Raw genomic sequence first — 24,446 nt, 5'->3', positions numbered from 1 at the left:
ACGGCCCTAAAAATACAAAAACAAACAAACAAACAAACAAACAAATGTTAATGTTTTAAAAGAAAAGCAGAAAAACTGTTAGGGAACCATTGACTGAACCCACCCTCCTTGGCCAGGCACAACGATAACTGCCAGCCTGAGGTGTCTCACACGGGAGGCCCTGATAAGGAACGGGTGCTGCCTTGAAAACTAACCAGGAGAATTTGGGAGGGGCCAAAAAGAGAATTTGGGACATGACGAACCTCCCAGAATCCTTGCTGAGAGGCGCAGGTGCCACCAGGAAGGACCCTGAATCAGACCATGTAAGGGCCAAGCAAGACGACAGGCCAGAGACAACCCAGAAACTGACCCCAATCCCAGAAATCCTGAGAGCCACGTAGCAGAGCAGTTTTCCTGGGTCCCCTTACCCTGCTGCTCTCTGCCCTGGCGCCCCTTCCCAATAAAGTCTTTGGCTTTGTCAGCATGTAGGTCTCCTTCGACGATTCATTTCTAAGTTTTAGACAAGAGCCCAGGCTCAGGCCTTGGAAGGGGTCCCCTTTCCTACAACAAAACTACATCCCACAACTTACACTACGCACCAGAATAAATTTCAAGTGGACGAACATTCTAAAGATACAAATGAAACCATAAAAGTTCTAGAAGAAAACATGAAAGAATTCCTCACAACCTTGGGCAAAGCCTGGTTTAACTATGATTTAAAATCCAGAAGTCATGGGAGTTCCTATTGTGGCTCAGTGATAAGGAAGCCGACTAGCATCCGGAAGGATTCGGGTTTGATCCCTGGCCTTGCTTAGTGGATTAAGGATCCGGCGTTGCCCTGAGCTGTGGTGTAGATCACAGACCTGGCTTGGATCCTGTGCTGCTGTGACTGTGGCATAGGCCAGCAGCTGTGGCTCCAATTCGACCCCTGGCCTGGGAACTTTCATATGCTGCAGGTGCAGCCCTTAAAAAAAAGCAAATAAATATTATGTAAATTAAAATCCAGAAGTCATAATATGAAAGATAAAATATACTCCATGAATAAAAGTTCTGCTTTGTCCCCCTACCAAAAAAATTTTCAGTCAAGAGAAAACCTATAAACAGGAAAAAATATTTTGCAACTCACATCATAGACAAAGAGCTATGTAGTATATAAAAAGCTCTCAGAATCAAGAAAAAGATTAACAATACAAAAGGAACATGGACAGGAGTTCCCATTGTGGTGCAGCTGAAAAGAATCCGACTATGAACCATGGGGTTGTGGGTTCGATCCCTGTCCCTGCTCAGTGGGTTAAGGATCCAGCATTGCTGTGAGCTATGGTGTAGGTCGCAGATGTGGCTCGGATCTGACGTTGCTGTGGCTGTGGTGTAGGCCAGTGGCTACAGCTCCGATTGGACCCCTAGCCTGGGAACCTCCATATGCCTCGGATGCGGCCCTAAAAAAAAAAAAAAAAAAGAGGAACATGGACAAAGAAAATGAACAAATAGATAAGAAAAAGTATCTAAAATTTGGAAATAGGCAAAAAGAATACACATTACTATACATAAAATAGATAAATGATAAGGTCCTTCTATACAGCATACGGAACTATATTTGGTATACATTTTTTCTTTTTTTCTTTCTAGGTCTGCACTTGTGGCATATGAAATTCCCAGGCTAGGGATCAAGTAGGAGCTGCAGGTGCAGTCTACACCACAGCCACAGCAATGTGGGATCCAAGCCACATCTGTGACCCATGCCACAGTGTACAGCAATGCTGGATACTTAATCCACTGAGTGAGGCCAGGGATTGAACCTTCATCCTCATGGATATTAGCTGGGTTCTTAACCCACTGAGCCACAGTGGGAACTCCTATATTTGATATCTTGCAGTAACCTATAATGGAAAAGAATCTGAAAAAGAGTATATATGTATGTGTGTATATATATGTGTGTGTGTGTGTGTGTATGTGCATAACTGAATCACTTTGCTGTGCACTAGAAACTAATACAACACTGTATGTTTGTTTGCGGGTGTTGTTTTTTTTAATTTGGCTGCACCCAAGGCGTGCAGCTCCCAGACCAGGAATTGAACCCATGCCACAGCAGTGACAACGCCAGATCCTTAACCCACTGTGCCACAAGAGAACTCCATAAGATTGTAAATCAACTATAATTTAAAAAAGAAAAGAAAAGCAGAAAGAAATGGGCAAAAAGGATCACAGTGTGTTCTTTTAGTACTGGGCATTGACTAGTAGGCTTTCCTGCAGATTAAATGACTCACTAAGGGTATGTAAATCTTTGTTTAAATTGCTACTTACTATTGACTAGGATATTTTACAGCCAGTAAAGGCAAGCATTCACATACAGAAAGTCTACAATATCTTTTTTTTTTTTTTGTCTTTTTGCCATTTCTTGGGCCACTCTCATGGCATATGGAGGTTCCCAGGCTAGGGGTCTAATTGGAGCTATTGCTGCCTGCCTACGCCAGAGCCACAGCAACGCAGGATCCGAGCCTCGTCTGCAACCTACACCACAGCTCACGGCAACGCCGGATCCTTAACCCACTGAGCAAGGCCAGGGATCCAACCCGAAACCTCATGGTTCCTAGTCGGATTCGTTAACCACTGAGTCACAACAGGAACTCCTCCCAGAAAGTCCACAGTATCTTGAGCCTTGTTATCTACCGTGGAGGTGGATGGATGGGTGGTAGAAATTGGGCAGCTAGGAATTTTTCTTTGTTAACTTTTTGTATTTTTTCAGTTAAGTTATGACTGGTTTTCATCTCCCTTTTCCTGTATTACCTTTACAAGTTTTAAGAAATTGAAAATTTTAACAGCTTTATCAAGATATAAAGCTGCACATATTTAAAAGTTACATTGAGAAGTTTTGACATATGTGCACGCCTGGACTTGACCACCACAATTAAGAAAGCGAATGTATACATCACCCTCAAACGTTGCCCTGCATCCCTTTGCAATCCTGTCCTCCGTGCCACACCCATCCCCCATCACGCAAACACTGACCTGCTTTCTGTCACTAAGGGTTACTTTGCATTTCTAGAAGTTCATATAAATAGACTCATACAGTATGTACTTTTGGTGTTGGTGTTTGCTCTATCTTCTTTCAATCAGTGCAATCAATACTTCATCCTTTTTATTGCTGGGTGACAGTCCATGGCATGAAAATACTAGTTTGCTTATGCAGCTATTAATGGGCATTTGGGTTGTTTCCAATTTCAAGCCAATACAGAGAAGAGTTGCTATGAACAAGCCTTTGTCTGCACCCATTCATTTCCCCTGGGGAAATACCTAGGCAGGGACTGCCTGGGCTATATGGTAGCTCTGTGTTCAGCATTTTAAGAAACTGCTAAACTGTTGACCAAAGTGATTACGTCATTTCACATTCCCACGGGCAGGGTGTGAGAGTTCCAGTTGCTCCACATTCTCCTCGACACTGAGCAGGTCAATCTTTTCAACTTTAGCCGCTCTGGTGGGAGAGTAGTGCTTTGTTATTACGGTTTTAATTTGCATTTTCCTAATGACTAATGATACTGAGCATATTTTTATGTGCTTGTTTGCCATCTAATGGGTCTATTAAAATCTTTTCTTCAACTATTAGGTTGTTTTTTCCTTTCTTTTTAAATTTTTTTTAAACTAATGCCTTTATTTTTATTTATTTATTTATTTTTTTGGTCTTTTTGCCATCTCTTGGGCCGCTCCTGCAGCATATGGAGGTTCCCAGGCTAGGGGTCGAATCGGAGCTGTAGCTGCCAGCCTACGCCAGAGCCACAGCAACGCAGGATCCGAGCCGTGTCTGCGACCTACACCACAGCTCACGGCAACGCCGGATCGTTAACCCACTGAGCAAGGGCAGGGACCGAACCCGCAACCTCCTGGTTCCTAGTCAGATTCGTTAATCACTGCGCCACAACGGGAACTCCTTAAATTTTTTTTAACTTTTGTTGAAGTATAGTTAATTTACAAGGCTGTGATAATTTCTGTTTGTTTTCTTAATATTACGTTTTTAGAGTTCTTTATATATTCAGGATACGAGTCCTTTATCAAGTATGTGATCTGCAAATATTTCCTCCTTGTTTGTGGCATGTCTTTTTATCCTCTTAATGATGTCTTTTGATAAATAGAAGTTTAAATATATATATATATTTTTTTTTGGCTTGCCCACAGCATGTGGAAGTTCCCAGGGCAGGGATTGAACCTGCACCCCAGCAGCAATCCAAGCCACGGCAGTGACATCACCAGATCCTTAACCCACTGCACCACAAGAGAACTCCCAGAAGTTTTAAATTTTAAAGAATAAATTCCAATTTATCAAGTTTTCCTTTTATGAATTATTCTTTCGGTGTCATGTTTAAGAAATCTTTGCCTACTAAGGTTTCAAAAAATTTCTCCCATGTTTTGACATTTTGATCAATTATCTGAGTTAATTTTTGTATATGATGCAAGGTATGGATCAAAGTGCCTTCTCTTTTTTTTTTCTTTTTCTTATTTTGGCTGTGCTTGTGGCATGCATAAGTTCTGGGGCCAGGAATCAAACTGCACCACAGCAGTGACCTAAGCCATAGCAGTGATAATGCCAGATCCTTAACCCACAGAGCCACCAGGAAACTCTTCTTTTTTTTTTTTTTTTTTGCATATGGATACCCAATTATACTAGCAAAATTTATTGAAAAGACTACTTTTCTCCAGTGAACTCTCCTTGCACGTTTGTTGAAAACCAGCTGTCCCTATATACGTGGACATATATATTTCTGGAGTCTCTTTTCTGTTCCACTGATCTATTTATTTATGCAGTGCCACAGAGTTTTGATTTATGTAGCTTTATAATACATCTTGAAGTCAGGTAGTGTTAGTCCTCAAATATTTTTCTTCCTTCTTAAAATTACTTGGACTATTCTAAACCCTTTGTTCTTCCTTATGATTTTAAAATCAGCTTCTCAGAGTTCCCATCGTAGCTCAGTGGAAACATACCTGACTAGTATCCATGAGGGTGCGGGTTCAATCCCTGGCCTTGCTCAGTGGGTCAGGGAACTGGCGTTGCTGTGAGCTATGGTGTAGGTTGTAGACAAGGCTTGGATCCAGTGCAGCTATGGCTGTGGTGTAGGCCAGCAGCTGTGCTCCGATTCAACCTCTAGCCTAAAAACTTTTTTTTTTGGTCTTTTTAGGGCCGCACTGGCAGCACATGGAGATTCCCAGGCTAAGGGTCGAATTGGAGCCTTAGCCGTTGGCCTACACCACAGCCACAAGCAACCCAAGATCCGAGATGTGTCTGCGAGCTATACCAAAGCTCACAGCAACACTGGATCCTTAATCCACTGAGCAAGGCCAGGGATCGAACCGCATCCTCGTGGATGCTAGTAGGGTTCGTTAACCACCGAGCCACGACAGGAACTCCAACCCCTAGCCTGGGAACTTTCATATGCCACAGGTAGAGCCCTAAAAAGACAAAATAAAAAAATTAAAAAGGAGATCAAATGGCTTTTTATGTGTGTGTGTGGCCCCCACATATCTTCCCCTTCCTTCCTCTGGTTCTCAGTGGATTCCTTGCTCAGAAAAAACAAAGACAAAAAGAAAGAGTTCACATAACTATTTTAGCTCCTTGGTACCCAGTCAAGAAACTGCCTCCCACACTGCCAAGGATGGAGACCCCAGGAGCGCTCACCCGGCGGGATAAGTTCACCCAGGGCCCTATTTCTCCCACAGCTCTGCTCTCTTCTTCCTCTTCCAGCCAAAGGGAAGGGAAGAAGGACAGAGTGGTTTCTTTCTTTCTTTTCTTTTCTTTTTAGCCACATACACAGAATGTGGAAGTTCCCAGGCCAGGGATCAAAGGCGCCATAGCAGTGACCTGAACTGCTGCAGTGACAACCCCGATCCTCAACCTGCTGAGCCACAAGAGAGCTCCCAGAGTGGTTTCTACATGCCACGCTGCTGCCTTCAAAAACAAGGGATGTCACAAATCCACATCAGCAATCCATTACCTGCCTGAAAAAGCTGCCTAGTGGAATAAACCTCAGGAAGCAGCAGTAAACCCTTGCTGAGAAGCTGGGGTGGGGGGGGGAGGAAGGGGGAGTGAGGCGGGCAGCGGTCGCGTCAGAGGGCTGCAGGCACCCGGAAGAACCGACCTCCTATCTATTTCGTGATTACGGGGATAGGAAATAAGATTGCAGCCACTTCCCCTGGTTGTGACCTGTGACCAGCCTGTGATGGGAGGGTTGATTAATTACCCTTGGTAAATTTACGAGTGGGACTAATCCCCCACTGGCCGGATTTGAAAGTTACCTAACAGAAGTATGTACGTGTATTAACACACAAATCAGAAGCCTGGGTCTCCGGTCCCTTCTCTGCCCCTTAACAGCATCCGTGTTTGGAGGTTCACCTTCCACAGCTATACAATGGAAATAATATGCCCGCTGTACTCATTTCAGAGACTGGCATTTGAAAGCACATTTAGCCAGCAGAGCACAATAAGCGCATAGTAACAATAAAAACAACAAGAGTCATTCCCAGGTGGTGCAGCGGGTTAAGGATCTGGCATTGTCACTGCTGTGGCTTGGGTCACTGCTGTGACAAGGGATTGATCTCTGACCCTGGAACTTCTACATGCTGAGGGAGAGGACAAAGAAAAAAAAAAAAAGAAGAATGACAATAATTATAGGTCTGCTTTGGGCCCCGGCTGGCCCCATCTGAATTGCTGTTCTGGGAAATCAGCTATCTTGGTTTTTGTTTTTGTTTTGTTTTTGTTTTTGTTTTTTTAAGGCCACACCCACAGCATATATGGATGTTCCCAGGCTAGGGGTCGAATCAGAGCTACAAGATGCTGGCTTACACCACAGCCACAGCAATGCAGGATCCAAGTCGCATCTGAGACCTGCACCACGGCTCACGGCAACGCCAGATCCTTAACCCACTGAGTGAGGCCAGGGATCCAACCCGCAATCTCATGGTTCCTGGTCGGATTCGTTTCTGCTGAGCCACGATGGGAACTCCAAATCGGCTGTCTTCATGAACTCAAGGGGAGGGGCTCAAAGTCCCTAATTCAATGCCCACCGAGGTGCTGTCCTCAGAGCCCCAGTCAGGCCCCTCGAAAAGGTGGGCACTGGGCAAAAGGGAGGCAGGCTGGGACACTGTGGAGGGGGGTTAGTTCTGTTCCATCCCCTGCTGGAGTCCTCCCCACCTTTTCATTGACAGGAGACAGGGTTATATCATGATTTATGGCTGTGGGCATTTTTTTGGGCTCCTCCCTCTGTTAAAAAAAAAAAATCATATTTTGGAGTTCCTGTTGTGGCTCAGCAGGTTAAGAATCCAACTAGTTTCCATGAGGATGCGGGTTCAATCTCCAGCCTTGCTCAGTGAGTTAAGGATCTGGCATGGCCACAATTCGAATCTGGTGTGGTGGTGGCTTTGGTAGGCTGGCAGCTGCAGTTCTGCTTCGACCCCTAGCCTGGGAACTTCCATACTGCACAGGTGCAGCCTTAATAAGGAAAAAAATTATATTTTACAACTGCCTTGGTAGAACTCAGTGACTGATCCCTAGGAAGCATCTCCCCATTAGACACTCAGGTCCATGAGGCCAGACAAGGGTGTGTTGGACTCACCCCAGTGTGCAAGCAGTCAACACCACATCTGTGATATAGTGGGCCCTGCATTCACATTTGCTAACTGAGTGAAAGAGCCGGAAGCCCAGGTGGATGAAAACCCGTCATCATGAATGGTGGCCACGCACAGACCATGCTATCAAATCTGCTCCAGATGGCTGGCCTCAGCACTGAGCTGGGCTCCGTAGGGGCAGATAGGCTCAATGTCAGTCCCTGGCACCAGGAAGCACGTTTAGCCCTGAAGGGAGGGCAGGTCAGAGACTGGAGAACATGAGTAGGACCTGAGGAGCCCACAGAAGTGAAGGAGGAGGGAGTTCCCATTGTGGCCCAGCAGAAACGAATCTGACTGATATCCATGAGGACACAAGTTGGATCCCTGGCCTTGCTCAGTAGGTTAAGGATCCGGAGTTGCTATGAGCTGTGGTGTAGGTGGCAGACTCGGCTTGGCTCTGGCGTGGCTATAGCTCTGATTCAACCCCTAGCCTGGGAACTTTCATATGCCTCGGGTGTGGCCCTGAAAAAAAGCCCCCACCCCCACCCCCACCCCCACCCCACACACAAAGGCCACACACAAAAAAGAGGTGAAGGAGGAAGTGTGTGTGGTGGTTTGGGAGGCCAAGGTGGGCAGCAGCCTCAGCACACACATGTTCTCCCCTTAAGTGAGAGGTGGTTCGGGCTGGTGATAGGCCAGGTTGGGCCTCCCAAGGAGCTCCTGGTAATCAATTTCGATGGCCTTGGGTGAGCTCAGGGTGGGGCCTCCAGAATCAGTTAATAATAACCTGATATTCAGTTACATTTGAATTTCACAGAAGCAACAAAACATTTTTCGGTATGTCTCACATCTTGCCAGGGACAGGCCAAAACTCTTGTTTATCAGAAGCTCCAGTGTGACTGGGCATCCTGTATTTCAATGGACAGCCCTCACTCAGGACCCCTTCTGGGAAACAGCCTGATTCAGGAATGCTAAGGAGATGGGGTATTCAGTCAAGGGACTGGAATGGGGGCCTGGCACCCAATAGGCAGGTACAGATCAGAGCAGAAGTCTTACAAATGTTGGCAGAGGGCATTTTCAGCTACCAAGGAGGAAGTGGAAATGACCAGAAACCAGCAAAGACCTTCTAAAAATAAGTCAGAACAAGTTAACCTGGTTTCCTTCGTTGTCAAAGTTATTAGATTGTTGAATAGGTCAACTACTGCAGGTACAAGGGTTTCTGGATTTCAGCAAGATACCTGACCAGGTGTGTTCCGGGAGCCTCGTGGAGAAAGAAGTGTGTGCTGTCTGCCATTCGTGGGACAATTAGAACCAAAGAATTTTGATCAAGGTCAATTCAAAAGACATCTGGAGGGGAGTGGAGTGTCACACGGCTCTGTCTTCCCTCTCCCGGCTCACAGGCTGAACCAAGAAATGACGCAACACAAGGAGGGATAGATAAGAAGCCAAATGACAGAATCAGCAGTCAAAAGGAGGTCCCCAGGAGGGAGCAATGGGCCAAATGATAACACAAAATAGAAAGTTAACGTTAAGTTCCTGGTCTTAGTTCTCAAATCTGACCTTGCAAATACAGGATGACAGGTGAGAGTCATGTTGCTTAAGAGCAGAAGGCTTGGGGGGAAAGACGATGCTTTAGAAAGGGGTATGGCCACTGCTGTCATTGGCAGTATTAATGAAAGAAAAACGTCAGAAGAGGGGAGAAGAGCGCCCCATTGCACTGTCATCCATGCTCAGTTAAGGGGGCAACACCCCAGAGCATATGGAGGGTGATGAAAACGCTGAGACCAAGGGGCTGCAAGGCTCCTCATAACAGGAGTACTCGAAGGAAGTAGAAACGGTAAGACAAGGACGTGGAAGAGTGGGAGAGTATCTGGCAATTATCTTTAACTGCTTTGTTTTTATGTGAAAGAGAAGTTGAATTTCTTCCCTTTTTTTTTGTCTTTTTAGTTCTCAGGCTAGAGGTCGAATTGGAGCTGCAGCTGCTGGCTACACCAGCCTCAGCAACGCTGGATCCAAGTCTCATCTGCAACCTGCACCACAGCTCATGGCAACGCCAGATCCTTAACCCACTGACCAAGGCCAGGGATCGAACCCCCGTCCTCATGGATACTAGTTTGGTTCATTATCGCTAAGCCGAGATGGGAATTCCTTTTTTTTTTAAACTTTGGGGAGGTCTATTTTAGTTAGAGCTTTGTGACACAGCAGGTGAGGAGACGTTTTAGAAAGGTTTTTAAAGACAGCTGAGGAGTTCCCCTTGTGGCTCAGAGGTAATGAACCTGACTAGCATCCATGAGGATGTGGGTTCAATCCTTAGCCTCGATTGTTGGGTTAAGGATCTGGCGTTGCTGTGAGCTGTGGTGCAGGTCCAAGATACGGCTTGGATTTGGCGTGGTTGTGGCTGTGGTATAGGCCAGCAGCTGAAGCTCTGATTCAACCCTGAAAACTTCCATATGCGGCAGGTATGGCCCTAAAAACAAAAACAAAACCACTGAGAGAGGGAGAGATGTTTCCAGAAAGTTCTGGAGTCTCCTCTGGGCTGAACTCCAGCAGCCACACAGGCCACTCCTGCTCTGTCCAGAAGAAAACTGTGGCTACTGAACGCTTTCTTACCTTATTGATAAAGCTACTAGGGGACAAAGGTTTGTTGAAGCCAAGGCCAGGAGTCAGAGCGGTGTTCTGCTGATTGCAGGGGTTGAAGACAAAGGAAGTGGAATGAAGACAGTGGGCTGGGCTGGGCTCACAGTTCCAGCCTGCTGCTAAGGAGAGCCATGAAGCTGTGTGTGGAGTTGGTTATAACCCACCAGACTGTGTGAAAAGGCATCTGTGTCCCTGTTGGGGAAACCCGAGTGCATCCGAATGACCAACTGAACCACAAGCATGACCGGAACCAAAAAACAAGAAGGAAAGCAAAACACAGCCCAAGGGCTTACGGTCTTCATCTTTGGGGATTGTGGTGCCAGCTGGGGGTTCCGGGCAAAACACAGAGAATTCCAGGCAGCTCCTGAAGAAGAAAGGGGCCCATGTGGGAGCCAGGGTAACAGAGAGAGGCTGACTGGGTGATTTGAGACGGGTGGTGAGGACTTGACTTTGAGGGAGAAACCGGGAACAGAAGACTTCCAGCCAGTTTTGCTCTGGGAAGTGTGGTAGAGTTCTTTCTCATTGCCCCCTACAAACAACCTTCGGTGAAGGGTTTCGAAGCATTATTCTCCAGAGATTTAGAGAGGGGTTTCTGTGAAAATGTACTGAACACTTAGTACTCCTCATGGATTGTCTCATTTAATCCTATGGGTCAGATGCTGGAATTATCTTCATGGTACGAGAATGACAAGAATCTCAGAGAGGTTAGTACATTTGCTCACAATCCCACAACCATTTTTGGTTTGGGCGTTGTTGTCCTTTTTTTTTTTTTTTTTTTTTTTTTTTTCTTTTTAGAGCCACACCTGCGGCATATGGAAGATCCCAGCCTAGGGGTCAAATCAGAGCTGCAGCTGCTGGCATACACAACAGCCACAACAAGGCAGGATCCAAGCTGCATCTTCAACCTACACCAAAGCCCACAGCAACACTGGATCCTTAACTCACTGAGCATAGCCAGGGATCGAACCTGCATCCTCATGGATGCTAGCTGTGTTCATAACCCACTGAACCATAACGGGAACTCCCCCCACAGCCGGTTTGAGTGGTAAAATCCATTGGAATGCTGGCTGCCCAACTCCAGGCCTGAGCCCTTAACTCTTGAACGGTGCCTCTGGAAGAAAATATTTCAAGGCTTCTTGAAATGCCCCAGCAATAGGAAAATCTTTGGCTTAGAACAAAGACTGAAGGGGTCAAAGTTAAAAAAAAAAAAAAATTTTGGAAATACACATAATCTGAAATATTTATTCACCAAGGTTATTTTAAGATGTAATCCTTCAGTTTGTTCTATACAACTGTCTTAATGTTTCCTGTTTCTTTACAGCTTCATTACCTGATTAAACAAAATTAAATGGATACATCCAAATAAAAAAGGCAGCCAAGTTGGAGTACGAGAATAAGCACAGGAAACTGCTTCTAGACTGACACGAGATTCATGTGATTTAGGACCAAGCCAGGAGCCTGTATAAACACTGCTAATTCTGAGAATGTGAGAACACAAATGGGTCTCAATTGGACCCATCACTGACCTCAAGGCTCTTCCTTAATTAGAGCTGTTTAAAAAAATGCAAGAGTTGCCTGAAGAAATAAAAAAGTATCTTCACAAAAAAGAGGCCTCCACATGAATGCTCACAACAGCTTTGTCATTTCAGCTTTCCCTAAAAACTGGAATCAGTCCAGACGGCCTTCCAAACAATAAATGGCAGAATATGCACACCACGGAATATTCCTTAGCAACGAAAGTGAACAAACTATTGATACATGCAACCACTTGGGTGAATCTTCAGGGCAATAGGCTGAGCGAAAAAAGCCAACCCCCCCAAACATGAGCCTATCTAGGCAACATTTTTGAAATAACAAAAGCTTAGAAATAGGGGACAGATTAGCAGTTTCCAGAGGCTGGAGATGGGGACAGAAGTGGGTGCAGCTGAGGGCTGCTGGTGGTGCAGGAACTGTGTGCTTACTGTGGTGATGGACACATGAACCACCCAGGTGCTAAAGCTGTTTAGAACTTTACATACACAGAGACACAAACGAGTACCAGTAAAAGCGGGGAGATTAGATGCTGTGGGTGTGTTGTATTAGTGACCATGTGACACTACGCTGTAACATTGAAATGTTACCATTGCAGAAACCTGGGTAAAGTGTGCAAGGAATCTATTATTCATTACAAATGCAGGTGAATCTATGATCTCAATAAAAATCACTATTAAAAAAACCAGACCGGTTCTCTGTCCCTGCAGGATTCCAGTGCTGGTCGGACACTCCCTGATACAGGTGTTGCTGGGGGATTTCTGCATCAGGCAGCCCCTCCAATTCTTTTGAGGTCTTACACGGAGCGAGACCCTTGGGGTGGTCAGGAGGAAGCTGAGCACTGCACGGAAGTCCTCCGTTTCTGATGGTCCCATGGGTGCACAGAGAGAATCAGAGAGAAAGACAGTGTCCACCTCAAAGAGGCTCATTCTTTCATACCAAGAGGAAGAGGTGAGCTGAGCTGCTCCGAAGGTATTTGGCAAGATTATGTCTGTTGCCATCTGCCTTTCCCTGAAGGGCAGGGCCCTGTGGGGTCCAGGGGTGCAAGCAGCTCCGATGACAAAAATAAAACCTGAATTTTCACACTGCTGCTTAGAATCTGGAAGAAACTTGGAAATCTTCTTCCAAATAAAAGAATATTCCAGATGGAAAGAGAATGGGAGTATTTTGAGAACTAGGAAAGAGTTGGATGCTCAGGGAGGTAAAGGGGATTATTGAACACTGGAACGCGCCAGCCCGTCCTACACCAAGTGTTGCCCTCCTGGATAATTTCTGAGACCCGTTCATCTGGACAATTATTCTTTTTGTTTGTTTATTTATTTATTTTTGCTATTTTAGGGCTGCACCCACAGCATATGGAGGGTTCCCAGGCTAGGGGTCGAATTGGAGCTGTAGCCATCAGTCTTATGCCACAGCCACAGCAACGCGGGATTATAGCTGCATCTGTGACCTACACCACAGCTCCATGGCAACACTGGATCCTTAACCCACTGAGCGAGGCCAGGGATTGAACTTGCATCCTCGTGGGTCCTAGTCAGGTTCGTTAACTGCTGAGCCACGAAGGGAACTCCTGGCCAATTATTCTTGATGGACCTCTTGAAGAGTGAAATGGATAAATATGATGTGTCTTTAGCTCCATCTTCCCCCATAAGGATGAGGCTAAGAGAGCCAACCCTTAGGTCAATGTACAGAGAAGGTCCCTGAGGTGGGTCATGACCTGCCCATGCAGCCAAAGTGGACCTGGTGTTGCCTCAGGACTTTCTGGCCAGGGAGCTTCTTTCACTGTCTCTGGGATCCCCATTCACCATTTGCCCTGTGTCCTTGTACCCAGGACTTGGCCCAGTAAGTGTCATGTCGGGCCCAGGGTGCTCCATCCCAGACACTGACCTGTAAGGAGTAGCCTACGTGCTGGACTGATCCCAGCAGAACCAGTTCTCACCAGGCCTCCAGCTGACAACACCTGAAACTCATGTGAACATGGAAGTGACCGAGGATGGCACAGGTGTGCGGTCTCCTCTGCAAACCCATCTCGCCAGCATCCGCATCTCCCTTCCCCTGAATCCACCTCTGCCCTCCATGTGCAAGCCTTTCCCTGTGAGAACAGATCCTTCTCTCGGGGCCTCCACAAGTGAGGAGGTACAGGCAGTGGAAGGGGGCTCTGCCCCGCCTGTAATCACACCTGCCCCGCCCTCAAAGAAGGCTCGGCCCACACAGAGGAACTTTTGCATTTATGTTTTCTGCCGCCTAACACAATGCAGACTACCTGTGGGTGCCTGGAAATCCATGTTTAAAATGCGACTAGGAAGACTGAGGGAAGGGGAAAAGCAGGGCCCCAGGTCAGCCCTGGAGGCTGCATTGTTCTCACACAGGCATTGTTCTCAGGCCCCCACAGCCCCTGGGGAATCAAATGAGATTGTTTTTCCCAAGACTGAGCTCTTCAGGTGTGAGCTGCAGTTCTTGGACAACGGTGGGGACTGTGGCATTTCTGCAACAGGAAAGAGGAAGGAACTTGTGATCTGTGCGGCAAGGGCACCAACAATGTGCGCCCCCAGCCACCCGGCAGCAAAGAGGAAAAGACCTCCGTCTCCATAGTGATAAATCACTGGGAAGCCAGAGAGGGAGAGTCAGGGAGAGGATTTTTTCCTTTCCTCCAGTGCCCTGAGAACACAGCCCCAGCTCCAGACTCTGGGGAGATGCCTGGCGCCTCTCCAGGCTGAGCCTCCAGAACCACAGGTAGAGGAAGAAGGAGGTCAGTGCTAGGTGGAAGTGAGCACTGGAGACCCTCTGCTGCCCAGAGCCCGGGCCAAGGAGGTGGGCTCCTCCTAGAGGTGTACTTTGGGCACGGGTGCCAGGGTGACCCAGGGCACCCAGCACTCCGTGACACCTGGGTGGCCACGTGCCGCCCACATTACTCCACTTCATTATCCTGCATGAAGCCCCACGGCATTCTTTGCTCTGTTATGTGAGCCACACAGACACACAGGAATTAATTATTAGCCTTTTTACAATGAAATAACAGGACCCGTGAGGGAGAGGTGGGCCGGAGGCAACTCATCAAGTTAAGACAGCTGCTGCGAGTCGCTCCTAAGGGTCTTTGGGGCTCTCATCTGAGACTCTTTCCCTTACTAAAAGGAGAGACTATTTTTCCCAAGAAAAATCCCAGTTTTTTTTTTTTTTTTTTTAATGCTCTGAAATATTTGTGCCAAGCCTAGGTGGTCACTCTTGCTCAGGAGGGTGGGGTGCCGCGTTCCCTTGCCTGTACCTTTGCATATGCCATGCCCTCTGCCTGGAAGGCTGTTCCTTGATTCTTTGATCAGCTAACTCCTCCAGGAGATGCCTGGAAAGCAAACATCTTGGCTTCTGGGTGCCCAGAGACTTTACCACATCATTATGTGAGACCGCACAGAGAAGTAATACGAAAAGACTCTTCCAGGCCCAGACTAGCTGTGTGATCTTGGGGGTCTTAACCTCTCGGAGTCTCACTTCTTCAGAGGCAGGATGGAGAGAATGATAGTATCTGCCCTCCAGCGTTTGTGAGGATTAGAAGTTAATGCACACAAAGCACTTAGAAAAGGCTGGCTCACAGCTAGTGCTCAGTAAACACTGGCTGCTAAAAGATTAACTGTTTTTGTTTTTTTGTTTTTTTGTTTTTTTTTTTTCTTTTTAAGGCTGCACCTGCAGCATAAGAAAGTTCCCAGGCCAGGGATAGAATCAGAGCTGCAGCGGCCGGGCTACACCACAGCCACAGCAATGCCAGATCCGAGCCATATCTATGATCTATGCCACAGCTTGCAGCAACGTTGGATCCTTAACCCACTGAGTGAGGCCAGGGATCTAACCCATGTACTCGTGGACACTATGTCAGGTTCCCAACCCAACTGAGTCACAACGGGAACTCTAGGATTAGCGGTCTTAAAGCAGGGGCCATCTTTCATGCAGACCCTCAGATGGAGATTAGCCCTCAGGGGGTGTCCAGCAATGCATGTCAAATGAACTCTGAACTCCTAGAAGGCTGTTTGCAGTTACTGTGTATGCACCGGCACGGGGTTTGGCACCTTGCCATAATATTTCATTTCGTTACTAAGTCACTCCAAGCCTGGGCCCAGGTAGCCAAGGACTAGCATTTGGCCAGCGTAGCCCGCAGTGCCCTTGAACAGCCCCCTCTGATTGCCGGAGAACCCTTCCCGTCCTGTCCTGCCCTGACTGAGCCTGGAAAGCCTCCCCCACTTCACTGCCAAGCCAGCGGGCTCTCAGCCTTCACCCCAGCCAGGTTACCCAAGTGGTCTATAAACACCGAGAGAGTCAAATCATTCACATAACCGCACCCCGAAGGCCTGCTTTCTGGGTAACATAGAACTTACCACACCGTACAGCGAGTTGAGTGGCAAAAGACAAACCAAACCCCATGTAGGGCAGCCAGTCTTCTCTCTGATTTTACTACAAAAAAAAAAAAAGAAACCAAACTTCATGCAAATATTTAAGTGTTGTATAATAACTGAAGTTGTGAAACAGCTGAAGTCTCTAGAGCCACTCAGTGGTTTTAACCACCCTGGAACCCTCTGCAAGCCTTGGAGCAAATGGAAGCAATAAAGATTTCTGAAGCAGAAAAAAAAAAAAAGAAAGAAAAAAAAAGGCCATAAAACCCAACCCCTCCCAACCCCTCCCCAGCCTCTCTCAAATCTATAAAGACAGAATCCGGACCAGTAGTTGCCTGGGATTTGGGAGGGATTAGAGATTGATGGTCAATGGGCAAAAGGGAACTTTGCAGGTGATGGAAATATTTTAAAACCAGACTGTGGTGATGGCTGCACAACGCTATCCATTTATGAAATATAGAGTTCTGACATTTAGCAAATAAAGGATGTTCAGTTAAATCTGAATTTCAAATAAGCCACAAATAATCTTTTTAGTGTAAGTATATTCCAAATATCACATGGGGACATACTTATACTAAAGGAAAGTGTTGGAGGATTTCCCCTTGTGGCACAGCAGAAACAAATCTGACTAGGAACCATGAGGTTGCCTGTAGGTCACAGATGCAGCTGGGATGCTGTGTTGCTATGGATGTGGTGTAGGCCAGCTGCTACAGCTCCGATTTGACCCCTAGCCTGGGAACCTCCATATGCCGCAGGTACGGCCCCAAAAAGCAAAAAAAAAAAAAAGGTGTTGGAGTTCCCTGGTGGCCTAGCGGTTAAAGATCTGAGGTTGTCAATGCTGTGACTTGGATCACTGCTGTGGGGTGGGTTTGATCCTTGGCTTAGGAACTTCTGCATGCCACAGGCGAGGCCATAAAAAAGGTGTTTGTTGTTTATCTGAAATTCAAACTTAACTGGGTACCCTTTTAGTTAGGATCGCTAGATCACTAGATCCTGACTCAAAACACTTGAAGTGTGTACTTACAATGGGTGAATTTGACAGCATGTAAACTATACTCAGCTGTTACACTTAGCACAGTGCCCAGAGGAGCACCGGCGCTTAAAGACAAGGACAGTTTCCCTTCTAGTCACCCTCTCCATTCCCTCCCTACTCGCACCCCTGGAAAAATACAACCCCACTAGTCCAGGAACTCATAGAAGTCACCAGTGTAGAAAATCTAGAGTCACTATAGCTTTGTTTTCCTGGGGCTTGGGGCCGGGGGCAAGACCCCAGGTGAGAAACACCAAACGGGAAGCCAGGGACCCTGGAGCAGGCCATTGCCAGCTGGGTGCTCCAGAGGCTAAACCCCCACCTAAAGTCACTCCTCACTAACTGCTGCTCAGCAATTCAACTCTCCTCAGCTGGGTGGGTACTGAAAGCCCTGCACAGGCTGGGTGGGGGTTGGGGTGGGGGTTGGGGGTGGTGGGCTACAAAAATGAGGCCGACACTTCCCTGCTCTTCAGGAGGTCACCTTCTAAAGAGCTCGGTATGCACCTGCCTGCCAACACACACCACACTCACACTAAATCCATTAAAAGCAAGGAGAGGAGTTCTCTTGTGGCTCAGCCAGTAAGGATCCAGCATTGTCACTGCCATTGCTTGACTCACTACTGTGGCGAGGGGTCCAATCCCTCCCTGGCCTGGGAACTTCCACATGCCCTGGGTGCAGCCAAAATAAATAAATAAAAAAGCAAAGAGAGAGGAAAAATTCCTCTTCTCTCCCTCCTATGGGAGAGAGTTTTGTTCACCTCCTCTGATAAAATTAACTTTCCTCTCTCTGTGGAATTTCCCTATAGCACTGCATTTTGCCATGCGTCGGAGTATGCATCCACAGCATATGGAATTTCCCAGGCTAGGGGTCCAATGAGAGCTACAGCTGTGGGCCTACACCACAGCCACAGCAATGCAGGATCCTAACGGCATCTGCAACGTACACGCAGCTTGCAGCAATGCCGGATCCTTAACCCAATGAGTAAGGCCAGGGATCGAACCCCACATCCGCTTGGATAACAGTCCGGTTCTTAACCCACTGAGCCATAACGGGAGCTCTATACCGACTATTTTCTGAATGAAAAGGACTCATCGACCTTCCACTCTGTGCTCTTTACTTTCATGGTACCATTTGAGTACCAGAGGATTTTACAAAAACTGGCCCCCAAAAGTGGATGCTTCCGTGATGGCCTGTAAACCCGTAAAACTGAAGATCCCCTTTCTTAGCTCATCAACAATATAAACAGGGTGATTCGGGCATCTCAAGCAGGGAAGAGAAGCACTTGTGAGCATCATCAGGGTCAGCCCAGAGGTAAACCCAGACCAACAGTGCCCACTCTGAGAGCTCCAGGGGGAGGCAGGGGTAGGTTAGTGAAAGAGAATCCAAGATAAGATGGCACGAGCTGAATAAAATGCTGATAACAGTAACTGCTGTTTATTATAGTGCGATGTGATTTATGCACACTGTGGTTCAGTCCTGTGAGGTCGGTGCAGCTACAGTAACTCACCCACAGAGCCGTGGCTGGTCAGGAGCTGACCACAGGGCCCTTGCTCTTACCACTCCTCCAGCTCCTCCAGCTTTTGGATGGAATTTTATCAACCCAGGAAGGTTCTCCCTTTGTCTATTAGGAACTTCAATTAATCAAATACATACATACATACTTATGAAATGTAAAAACCTTTAACTCTTAGCAAATGCTTTTTTTTTTTTGTCTTTTTAGGGCCTCACCTGCAGCATATGGAGGTTCCCAGACTAGGTGTCCAATCACAGCTGTAGCTGCCGGCCTACACCACAGCCACAGCAATGCCGGATCCTTAACCCACTAAGTGAGGCCAGAGATCGAACCCACATCCTCGTGGATGCTAGTCAAGTTTGTTAACTGCTGAGCCACTATGGGAACTCCAAATGCTATTTTGGATAAAATCTTCCCAATAATGAGATTTAGGAAAGAGGAATAATGGAGGAATTGCTGATGAAGAAAAGGCAGGAATCTCAGCCTGTTTGGGATTATGGAAAATTCCAAAGTGGTAGACAGCGTTTTGCACTTCTGGTAATCAGGGTATCAGTGGTGACTTTTGACAGGACTAGAGAAAATAACTTGTCCCTAAGTGCCATTTTATATGCATTTGATAGTATTTTTTTATCTAATGACTAAATTCCTTTAATACTTTATCACACTCATCCCCATTAGCTTGAAATAATAGGCTATTACTGAAGGGGGCTTTAACTTTCTTTCTTCAAGTGAGTTAAAGGAAAAGCAAACAAAAATACTAATGAGTCTTCACAGGCAGAAAGAGCCAAGGGGTGTGCCTGTTCCTCTTGCGGCCCATCTGAAATTACAGAAATTCTACAATGGCGCCATCTAATGGAATATCAGGTTAGATACACAAAAACCATTTACCTTCAAATTTGTACCAGCCACTTCTAACACTTCTTTATTAGCTTTGGATATCCCTGTTGCTTATTTCACTACTGGTTATTATTTTTAGTAGAAATGCAGCATCGATGTAAAAATATTGTATTAAATATATAGCATAAAAATGCTATATAAAAATACTTAAAAGGAGTTCCCTTTGTGGCTCAGTGGTTAACGAATCCGACTAAGAACGATGAGGTTGTGAGTTTGATCCCTGGCCTTGCTCAGTGGGTTAACGATCCGGCATTGCCGTGAGCTGTGGTGTAGATTGCAGATGCGGCTCAGATCCTGCGTTGCTGTGGCTCTGGCATAGGCCGGTGGCTACAGCTCCGATTTAGACCCCTAGCCTGGGAACCTCCATATGCCGCAGGAGCGGCCCAAGAAATGGCAAAAAGACAAAAAATAAAAAAATAAATTAAAAAATAAAAATACTTAAAAGAAATCTTCCCATTCCTCAAAAAGAATAAAAAAAATACCTAGGAATAAACCTACCTAAAGAGACAAAAGACCTATACTCTGAAAACTATAAGATGCTGATGAAAGAAATAAAAGATGACATAAACAGATGGAAAGACATGACATGCTCTTGGATTGGAAGAATCAATATGGTCAAAATGACTATACTACCGAAGGCAATCTATAGATTCAGTGAAATCCCTATCAAATTACCAAGGACATTCTTCATGAAACTAAAACAGAATATTTTAAAATTCATATTGAAACACAAGAGACCCTGAATAGCCAAATCAATATTGAAAAAAGAAAAACAAAAATGGAGGAATCCAGCTTCCTGACTTCAGACAATACTACAAAGCTACAGTTTTCAAACAATATGGTGCTGGCACAAAAACAGAAATTTAGATCAATGGAACAGGATAGAAAGCCCAAAAATAAACCCAAGCACCTATGGTCAACTAATCAATGACAAAGGAGACAAGAAAAACAGTGGAAGAAAGATACTCTCTTCAATAATGGTGCTGGGAAAACTGGAAACCTACATGTAAAAGAATGAAAATAGAACACTATCTAACACCATACGCAAAAATAAAATCCAAATGGGTGAAAGACCTAAATATGAGGCCAGATACCTAGAAAACCCCTAGAGGAAAACACAGGCAGAACACTCTTTGACTTAAATCACAGCAACATCTTGATTCACCTCCTAGAATAGTGACAATAAAGACATAAATAATGGGACCTAATTAAACTCAAAATCTTTTGCACAGCAAAGGAAACCATTAAAAAAAAGAAAAGACAACCCACACAATGGGAGAAAGTCTGCAAACGATGCAATGTGCCTGGAGCATTTGGCAGAGGTAGCACAGGGCATGTGCATTCCCAGGGAAGTGAGAGCAACAACAGGTGATGCTCAGTTGCAGTGCCCTTCTGTTGTGCCAACCTCTGAGGTAACTGGGGCTGCAGGGCCCATGGATCCTTAGTGGTACTCTAGCAGGCCACGACCACTTCTGGTGTCTGAGATGACTGCCATGGTTTGCCCCTGCTGTCTGTAGACCACGCAAGAGGTACCACGTTGTACTTAGCCCCCTGCTGCCCTTAACCTGTGCAACAGGTGCCTGGACACCTGCAGCCCACACAAGAGGTGTCCTGTCACCCGTAGCCACCATGCAAGTGGTGCCTTGCCACCCGTAGCCTGCGCCAGAAATGCCCCACCCTCTGAGAGTCCACTAGTGCACAGGGAAAGATACTCTTATGGCAGTCTGCCCCTTATGCTCTCACCCACCCCAACAATGGTTCCTTGCTTCTCCTCCCAGGTTTCCTTGGCTGTGGCGCTCGGCTCCCCAGCCCCTCAGGCTGTCTCCATACAGCCAACCCTAGTCCTCGCCCCGGAACTGACCTCCGGAGCCTGAGTCTCAGTGCCCAGCCGCCACCTGAGCATCTCAGGCCGTGGTGTCCAGAGGCGGTGGTACCAATGGTCTTTGTGACTCTCACTCTGCTTTGCCCTCCTCCGTCCAACTGCTACTCTTTCCGCCAAAACTTTGAGTTCCCTGCATCTCGGCTGATCTTCCTGTCAGTTAGGTGGCTTCCCAGGATGTGCGTTCCTTTCCTCTTTCACAGCTCCCTCTCAGGAGTGCTTGTCCCATCCCGATTCCTTCTCTCTCTCTCTCTCTTTTCTTTTTGTTCTACTCAGTTATGTGGAGGGTTTCTTGGACCTTTTGGAGGTGTAAGGTCTTCTGCCAGCATTCAGTACATGTGCTGTGTGAATCGTTCCACATGCAGATGGTTTTTATGGGAGAAGGTGAGTGCCACGTCTTACTCCTCTGCTGTCTTTATCCCTCTCCAAACATGTATTTTAAAATAACTTAAAATGTAAAATTCAAGTCTTGGAAGGTAGTTTATTGGGTTTTGTTCATCTCTTAAAGGGGAAGGAACACGTGAAATAGTATATCCAGATTTTACTGCCAGTGTTTGAGAAATACGGTTTCAAGGATGTTTCATGAAAACCTTATTGGATTTTGTACAGGGTAGCAGTACTACAGCAGGGTGGAGGAAATCTGGGAAATCTGGAGTTTAAGCCAAGACTGTATTTATTTATTTATTTAGTCTTTTCAGGGCCGCGCCTGCAGCATATAGAAGTTCCCAGGCTAGGGGTTGAATCAGAGCTGCAACCACTAGTTTGCCACAGCCACAGCAACACCCAGATCCTTAACCCACTGAGCGTGCCCAGGGATTGAACCCACGTCCTCATGGATACTAGTTGGGTTGATTATTGCTGAGCCATGACAACAATTCCCTCAGCCAAGATTTTAGAAACTGTTTCCCAGAGTTCCCATTATGGCTCAGTGGTTAACGACTCCAACTAGGAACCATGAGGTTGCGGGTTCGATCCCCGGCTTCACTCAGTGGGTTAAGGATCGGGCATTGCCATGAGCTGTGGTGTAGGTCGCAGACTCGGCTCAGATCCTGCATTGCTGTGGCTCTGGTGTAGGTCGGGGGCTACAGCTCCAATTAGACCCCTAGCCTGGGAATCTCCATATGCTGCCGAGTATGGCCCTAGGAAAAAAAGAAAGAAAGAAGAAAGAAAGAAAGAAAGAAAGAAAGAAAGAAAGAAAGAAAGAAAAAGAAAGAAAGAAAGAAAGAAAGAAAGAAAGAAAGAAAGAAAGAAAGAAAGAAGAAAGAAAGATTTTAGAAACTGTTTCTAGACCCTTTAGTTTGGTGGGGGGTGAGTGCTGTTGGGCAGGCCCAGCTCTCCTCCTCCAGAATGGCCATGACTGAACAATGAGTGGGAGATGTTGTTGCATATGCAGAAATGGCAAAAAGACAAAAAAAAATAATAATAATAAAATAAAATATTGGATCCGTGTGTTGTGTATTTCTCTCCTGGTTGTAAAATAGTTTTAATAATACCTCTGCACACCTCATAGAGGTTCTGTAAGGAGTGTGAAGCTCTTAGACAACAGAAAGCCTAACTTTACTGTTTGACTCTATTTAGTGTTATCAAGTTTATCAATATGACGAATTGCTGTGGACCATGACAAGGCGCATCTGTCTTGATCTGGGCCCCAAGGAACGTGCCTGGTCCGTGGATGAACTTTTTTCTTTTTCCATTTGATTTGTTGTATAGCCTCTGACATATCACAATCCTTTTCCCAGGGCAACGTTTACAGCAGCTCTAAGCAGCACTTCCCCTGGTTTCCTTTGTTGTCTTTGTGTCCAAGCTGCGGTTTGCAAGCTTCCTGCCCCAGCTGAAAGTTCTACTCACAGCAATGCCCCAGACGTGTCAGCGTTTCTGAAAGGTCCTCCATCCTCCTGGGCATGACAGCTCTGGGGAACCCAGATCTCTCCCATGCTCAGGCCAGGATGGATGAGACAATGGAGGGAAAAGTCAAGAAGGAAACCTCTGATTCCCTTTAGCAGAAATTCTGGCATTGTGGGTCATCCTATCAGAGAGTAAATTTGTGGGGTTCTTTCTCTCCCTCTTCTTTAGAGAAAGAAACCGCCACCAATATCACAGTATCAAAGCATCGAGTGCCGTCTTTGTTAGAAGGCTGGGTGCTTGAGAAGTGACTTTTATTTATTTATTTATTTATTTATTATTTATTTTGTCTTTTTAGGGCCGCGAATGAGGCATATGGAGGTTTCCAGGCTAGGGGTCTAATCGGAGCTGTAGCCGCCGGCCTAAGCCAGAACCACTAGCAAGCCCAGATCCGAGCTGCGTCTGCGACCTACATACACCACAGCTCACGGCAACACAGGATTCTTAACCCACTGAGTGAGGCCCGGAATCAAAGCCGCAACCTCATGGATTCGTTAACCACTGAGCCACAACGGGAACTCCCAGAAGTCACTTTTCAGGTCAGAAGGAAATAAAAGCCTTTTATGAACTGAAATCAAAATAAGATGAATTGCTTCCAGACAGTGAAGGCCAGACAAAGAGGAAATGGGGGTGACAGCAGCAGGCCCTGGCTCTGCTCAGACCCCCAGGGGTGGCCAGATGTGGGACCGGAAATGACTGACCACCACAGGAGGGGACCTGGCGAGCCCGAGCAAGAAGCACCTGGAGTGAGTTCTTATGGAGGTTGGACGATGTCCTAAAGGAACTTGTACCTGGGCAGGGAGGACCCTGTCTTGCCCACAGAGAGGGCTGCCTGTCCACGGGAATGTGTGAGACCTACAGGACCAACCCTGGGTGGCAACAAGAATCAGTAACACAAGTGGCCCAGCTCAGTTACACCTCCTGCCACTTGGGAACCTCTCACCACTTCCCACTTCAGGCTGGCAACAGCAAAGTATGTGGCTTTGTTACTGCATGCACTTTGCAGAGTCAGGAGAATTCTGGATTGGGTAGCGGTGAATCACAAGTCACTGTGGGTTGTAATTTAGAGACTCTGAGACCACTGCGGCCCTTGTGAAAATTCAGAGTCCCAGGTT

At 46.5% G+C, this 24,446-nt stretch overlaps 1 protein-coding gene across 2 annotated transcripts in view; it reads right to left on the bottom strand.

The window, feature by feature from the left end:
- Positions 1–16,165, bottom strand: part of PECAM1 (platelet and endothelial cell adhesion molecule 1) — a 74,007-nt gene extending 57,842 nt beyond the window's left edge. For both annotated transcript variants that reach the window (XM_047758295.1, XM_047758297.1), the window contains exon 1: positions 16,095–16,165. The gene's annotated coding sequence lies outside the window, so the exon portion shown is untranslated. The remainder of the gene's footprint in view (positions 1–16,094) is intronic.
- Between the last annotated feature and the right edge of the window lie 8,281 nt (positions 16,166–24,446).

The sequence above is a fragment of the Phacochoerus africanus genome, chromosome 14 (genome assembly GCF_016906955.1).
Source record: "Phacochoerus africanus isolate WHEZ1 chromosome 14, ROS_Pafr_v1, whole genome shotgun sequence".
Classification (NCBI taxonomy): Eukaryota; Metazoa; Chordata; class Mammalia; order Artiodactyla; family Suidae; genus Phacochoerus; species Phacochoerus africanus.
The sequence above is the reverse complement of the archived record's forward strand: the minus strand, read 5'-3'. Positions and strand labels throughout refer to the sequence as shown.